Genomic DNA, 6,781 nt, shown 5'->3' with positions numbered 1-6,781 from the left:
AGCCCTTCGAGTATGGGCATCCAGGGAGATTACTTGGGAGAGTGGATCTTCGCTAGGGTGGGCATCTGTTATGACGATTGCCTCTAGAGTCTGTAATGAATATTCGAGACGGGTATGGGTAGCCGCCTATGATAGTCTGTGGAGCACGAGCTAGTGGAGTCAGAGGGTGTTGTGATACTGCGGGGAGCCGTAGTACTCACTAGTCAGAGGGTGTTGTGATACTGCGGAGAGCCGTAGTACTCACTAGTTAGAGGGTGTTGTGATACTGCGGAGAGCCGTAGTACTCACTAATCAGAGGGTGTTGTGATACCGTGGGGAGCCGTAGTACTCACTAGTCAGAGGGTGTTGTGATACCGCGGGGAGTCGTAGTGCTCACTAGATAGCAAGAGAGTGTGATGATGGAATGTTCTCCGATCAATGTATGATGTGGAAGAGTTTTGGGCTTGAGTAGCCCTAGTATTGAGTTTTTGGAGCCTGGATGTTGGACCGGGGGCAGAACTGGGGTCCCCGTCTCTGTCGGGGAATGTGGTGAGATGGCAAGGGATATGCGCAGCAGAAACCAGAGATCAGAGTGGAGACGATCCTCGGTTGGATTGTACTTTCTTGCATAAGGAAAAGAGAATTTAAGTGACTTGCGTGTCACGAGGCCGGGATAGTGGTCACGGGGAGGAAGTTAGTGGGATATTTGGATCATGATTTGGGTGACCTCTGGAGGCTCAGCTGTGGAGTCAAAAGCTGACCTGGTGCTCAGTCTCGAAGAGGGATATGTGATGAGCTAGAGCTTATCCTGATGATGTCGGGGGACACCTCAGAGGGAGTGAACGATTCAGACGCTCAAAGACATGCTTCGGGCATATGTATTAGATTTCGGAGGGTGTTGCGGCACGTATTTATCCTTGGTTGAGTTATCCTATTTCAACAGCCATCATTAGTGCATTGGTATGCCACCCTTTGTGCTGTTGCATGGGAGGAAGTGTTGGATCCTCATTTACTGGGGAAAGTGTTGATTCGCGGAAGTGTAAGTTGTAGTGAGAATGGATGATTTGGAGTGTGGTGGTCGAACACTGTGTCTGTGACAGTGGTATGGAATGACATCATGATGGGATGTCTGCTGAGGACGCGGAAGGATTCCGCGGGTGTAGAGCCAAGAGTCTCCGGATGGATGTAGGGATGGAGTCTGGGACTCCCAACTTGATTCTGATCGAGGGCTGTGTGCGTAGTGGTGGTTTCTCCTGGGGATGTTAGAGACGTCATCATTGTGACGGGTTTTCCTAACCCGAGAGTGCGAAGGTTGGTGCGGCATGGGTGTGTGATTGCAAGAAGAGGACTCATGGGAGTTGCTCTGGGATTTAAGAGTGGGTCTTTCCGTCGTCACAGATTGGATAGAGAGGGATTCGAATCGGGGATCCGATGGTTCATGTCTTCTAACCCTTATGGGTCGAGTGATTGTTGAGATTTGGGGCAGTGATACTTCATGGGTAATTCTCGGATCGATGTGTGTGGTCATCAGAGGGTGCATCCGGTGCCCGGTTCGAGACAATGGTCAGGACACCGTAAGGAAAGGGAAAGTGTGTTCGAGTTTCGATGGGTATGCCTTGTGAGATCTGGTCCGATTAAGGCCAGGTGGCACGTTGTGGGAGTAATTCTGGAGTTGAGTTACTGCAGGCTTCGAGGGCGAAGCCTAATTTAAGGGGGGGAGAATTGTAACATCCCGAAATATCAAGAGTAGAGTTGAAGGGCTAAAAGAGTAAATTGGGAAAGAGCGACTCGGCGAGTCCATGTGTGGACTCGGCGAGTAGAGTCGCGACTTGGTCGCGTGTTAAGTGGCCGACTCGGCGAGTCAGTGTATTGGACTCGGCGAGTAGGCGCTGAGTGGACAAAACCCTAATTCTCGGGGTTGAGCCTTATATAATGATCATTATGTCTTCCTCCCAGCCTCTTTATCACCCCTTGAGCCCCAGAAAACCCTAAATCGCGGAGAAGCACCATTTTTGAGTGGATTGGAGCTTGGAGAAGTAATGGTTGAAGGAATTTTGGGAAGATTGAAGGCTTGGAGCAAGGGGCTTTGCTTGGATTCGAATTGCATTGCAGTTGGGGCATCACTTAGAGGTAGTATCTCGTTTTTGACCTGTTGATTATGTTGTTTCTTCATTTTGGGGTTTGTGAGAAATTGTCTATGGATGAAATGGGAAGTCTAGAGGTTAGATCTGAGGTTGCTACCTCAGATCTGGAAGGGAGAAGAATCAGAGAGCATGAAAGTCCCTGTGTTGGAGTGTTTAGTGAAGCTTGCATGTCCCAAACCCTAGCCCCAATGTGCAAACGGCTTAGATCTCTTTGGATTCACGTAAAGTTTGCCACTTTACGTGATGGATGAGTGGTAGGAGGCTAGATCTATGTCTTGGAGCAGTTGCATGGCCTGGAATGCTTCGGAATGTATTCAGACCGGCGGTACTTGGCGAGTCACATGGGTGGACTCGACGAGTTGGATGAAGATGGCCTGGAACTCGGCGAGTTGTATGAACAACTCGGCGAGTAGGTTGAAGATAGCCGTAGACTCGGCGAGTCTGTTCTTGGACTCGACGAGTCTTGACGAAGAGTCCCAAATATTTCCTGGTTGAGTCGAGAATCGGTGAGTCAAGGGATGACTCGGTGAGTTGGGTGTGAGCGGACTCAGAGTTGTGGGACTCGGCGAGTCTCGTGGTGACTCGACGAGTTGAGTCGCGATATGGGGAAGTTCTGATTATGGGAACTCGACGAGTCACAAGGTTGACTCGGCGAGTAGAGTCAGTCAAGGGTTGACCTAGACTGGGGACTTTGATTTCGACCAAGGGTTGGCCGTTGAGTTTTAGGGTTTGGACAGCGATGTGGCCTTTGGGCCAAGAGAGAGGTAAAATAGTCTTTTACCCATAAGAGGGTGTTATGAGAGGATTTATTCTAGCCTCGAGAGTTATATTCATGAGAGTATTTGCCTTACGTGTTAGGCGGTGGTGAGTTCGAGATTCAAGTGTGGGGATATCTGCTTTCTGCTTGCCAGGTGAGTCTTCTCACTATACTTTACCTTGAGTAGGTAACCAGAGTTATGTGATTAGAGTATTTGTATGCTATATGTACGTGATGTGTTGTACTGCATTATTTCTATGTGATTTATGTTGTGCATGTTTATAGAGTTGGAACCGGAAGGTTCCCAGAGTTAGAACCTGAGGGTTCACAGAGTTTGGGTGTACGGACCCACAGAGTTATAGCCTCGAGTGGCTAATATGTGTTATGTGTGGTATTTTGGGGAACTCACTAAGCTTTGTGCTTACAGTGTTTTGTTTGATGTTTTACAGGTTTCTTTCAGTATCACGGGATGGCACCGGCTTGATTGTACACACCAGAGAAAGAGTCATATTTTGGAGGATCTTGGTTTTCTATGCAAGTGAAAATGGAGTTATGTTTTGTAAATCGACTATGAATAAGATTTTAAACAAGTGTTTCTAAGAGTAAAATGATTATTTTAAATGAAAATTTTGTCTTGAAATTTACGGTGTTACACCTTTTGATTCCCTGTCCTCGAATCGGTGGGCTTGGCCTGCATGGCTACCGGCTGAGACTGTGCTTCTTGCCTGTCCCTCCACTAAGACTCTGCCTCCTCCCTAGCCTGAGTCTCCAACTCTATCTCCCTCTTCCGAGCATTTTCCTGAAGCTCGGCAAATGTCTGGTACATCGAGTTCGCCCAAACTCTCATATATCCCTACTCAACACACTCAGATATCGGCTCGGACGTGCCTGCTCGAAGGACATGTGCTCTGGGCAGGACATCGCCCTCTCACGGAACATCCGAGTAATCACTGTAATAGACTCGGTACCCTACTCGAGGGTCAGAAAATCCTGTGCAATCGCTCTCTATCCACCTGGGGAATGTACTCATCTCAGAACATATCAGTAAACCTCTCGCAGGTCACTGGAGTAAGCTCAACAGGCGTGTAGAGTGCCGTTACAAACTTCCACCAGTCCTTCACTCCCAAGCAAAGCTGGTTCAACGCATACCAGACTCTCAAATGCTCTGGAGATGAGCAAGTAAAGAAACACCCCTCTATGTCTGATATCCACCTCATCGTTGCAATCGAATCCTAGGTTGCATCAAACTCCGATGGTTTTGTGTTGCTGCACTCTCGGAACAGCAATGCATCACCACCCTGTAGCCTAGTCGCAACTATAGCTGTAGTGGCCGCAGCAACCGCAGCCTCAGAAAGAGCAGCATATTTCTCGTCAAATGTCTCTATCCGTGTGGTCTTGATAGACCCGAACATCTCTGGTATCTCTGCCCGGATGGCCGCAGCCACCTCCTAATGGATGATCCTACGGATCTCAACATCACTCGTAGCGTTGCTCTCTGGTGTATGGCATGTCCCAACCATGATCTCCCTCTTAAACACAACATAAGCATATTAGGGACTCGCTCGAGTATACCCACACTCGATAACTCCACCCTACTTGTTCCATAGTACTCTAAGGATTCTTACTTGGACCGCGCACTGACCTGGTGTCTTCAGTAGTACGGGCCCAATACTACCGTCCACACCGCATTAGCATTCATCCCAAGTCCTCCTCCCAGAGTCCTAAATCCCAAGTACTCTACTCTCTTTCATCATATGCTACTCGCTAGCAGATCTCTCAAAAGCACCTCAGTTGTGACATCCCGGAATTTAGGTCATAGATTTCAAACGACTAAACTACGACAAATCTATTTGTAATTAATTCATTTGGCTTTAACTGCATCTAAGGAAATATAAATGAGTTAATTTCAATTATTATATAATATTTGATGATATTTTTATGCCCAAACGTGTAAACTGGTAACCCAATCAAACCGCTCAACTGCAGCGCTGACTAATGCGTCTGAAAATTGAAATTTAACATTTTTCATTTTTGAGCAAAATAAACACAAAAATATGATAGTACATGTTCCCCCATTTCCAAAAATATAAAGAACGTCCAAAACGGAGTTTGTATGCAAAAGATATAACCGCTTTAAGAAAAACGGACAGTAAAACACTTTTATTCTTTAATCGCGTAAATAAAAACGTTCCGTTGAGGCACTTACGCTTTGCCGACGGGATTTTTGAGAGGTTTTTGGACTCAGGCTATAGTATATTATTTAATTTCACACTCAAAATAATTTTTACAAAAATATTTATGAAAGTCGCGAAAACGGACACCGCCAACTGTTAAGACGCAAAACTTCAAACGCAATTTCCCGGAGATCCGTAACTCCAAAAATTAATCCGTTTGATGTTATGGAATCCTTGAATTATACTCTATCTAAAAGTCCTTTCGAAAAAAATATTCGATGCACGAATCCCGAGGCACCCGGTTTTCGCATGTTTTGGACATGAAATGGAGGTATAACTCCATGTGGGGCCCCCATGGTGTGAAGGACTCCAAAAACCTGATCTTCTTCCAGCTGGTATCAAACCCACGTGCCTTTCCTTCCTACACTCTCCTCCTTTGTGTGCAAGGTTCACCAAAGGTACAAACATGGGATTGGAAGTATGGCCATGGATAAGCATGTGTCTATGGACTTATACTATAAATAGAGGCAACTACTTCTCATAAATCCTCACAAAATCATCCGCTTCTCCTTCTTTCTATCACTCTCTTCCTCTCCACTCATCATTTCTGTCCAGAAAAGCTGGAAGAACCCCCATTGCCACCACCTCTTGTCGCTGCATACCACCGCCAACCACCACCTTCGTGAACTGTAAGTCCCCTCCTCCACCGCCTCTACATTTTTGCTTTTGGTCTAGACCCATTTCATCAATGATAGCAACCACAACATTCAAATTAACATGGGTGTGTGCATATGTTGTGAACAAGAGGAATCAGGAGCTTCTAAACCTCCTGATCGAATGTAATTTTTAGTTTGCCTTAAACAACCAAAACATTGTTCTGTATGGTTTTAATCCCATGCAAATTTATAAATTGTTCACAGTAACTGTTATTTCATTCTTTTTCTTTCTTCCTTATATATGTGTGTTGTGGGTCGAATATTGCCATAAGAAACAAGGATTTTATGGTGTCATTTTGATTATACTCCAAACACATTTATAAATCAAATCACAGTAAGTGTTTTTAAATCTCAAATATTATTTCATTTTCGTTTTGCATTCCCTGTGTGGATTGAAAATAATCCAATAAACAAAACCAAATATTGTTTCGTTTTGTATTATAAGCCATGCACTCGAAAACTTTCACTGTGGGCTTCCAAAAATACAAAATTTTATTTGACTTGCTTTGTTCCTGTGAGTTTCGATTTTTACTAAACAGAGAAACCAAATATTGTTTCCATTTCCTTGTGTTGTTCAATGATGCAACAGAAGAACTGAGGCTCCAGTTCAAACATGCATTAATTTTATTTAAAACAAACCTTTAGGTTGTGATGATTTTTCAATGTAACCCCTCCCAAAGCATTATATTTATTTATTTGGTTGCGTAAAGAAAGAAGTATATATGTATATATATTTCTTTTCTTTTTACTTTTTTCTTTTCCAAACTTTGATTCTAAAATAATTGTTTAAACCCTCAGTTGAAAATAGTTTACAAAATCAGTCTTAATCTCAAAATTTTATTTAAAGTATACACTTCAGCACCCTGCTTTAGAAATAAACTACAAAATCAATCCCTTGTTGAATTAATTTAACAAATTTGTTCCTACAATTAATTGTTTTAGCAAAACATACGCTAGTAACTAATATCAAAAAAATACCATTGGTTTATTAGGTAACAAAAATAGTCCTAG

General features: G+C 44.1%; 1 long non-coding RNA gene across 1 annotated transcript in view; it reads left to right on the top strand.

Annotated features, from left to right (window-relative positions):
- The first annotated feature begins 5,619 nt into the window (after positions 1–5,619).
- LOC145033870 (uncharacterized) overlaps positions 5,620–6,781 on the top strand; it is a 2,358-nt gene continuing 1,196 nt past the window's right edge. Inside the window, exons 1-2 of the long non-coding RNA XR_013677757.1 lie at positions 5,620–5,743; positions 6,763–6,781. The exon at positions 6,763–6,781 is cut by the window's right edge and continues 76 nt beyond it. This is a non-coding gene — a long non-coding RNA (uncharacterized LOC145033870). The remainder of the gene's footprint in view (positions 5,744–6,762) is intronic.

This window comes from Lactuca saligna, chromosome 3, assembly GCF_052625555.1.
Source record: "Lactuca saligna cultivar CGN05327 chromosome 3, ASM5262555v1, whole genome shotgun sequence".
Taxonomy (NCBI): domain Eukaryota; kingdom Viridiplantae; phylum Streptophyta; class Magnoliopsida; order Asterales; family Asteraceae; genus Lactuca; species Lactuca saligna.
This window is presented reverse-complemented; position numbering and strand designations above follow the sequence as displayed.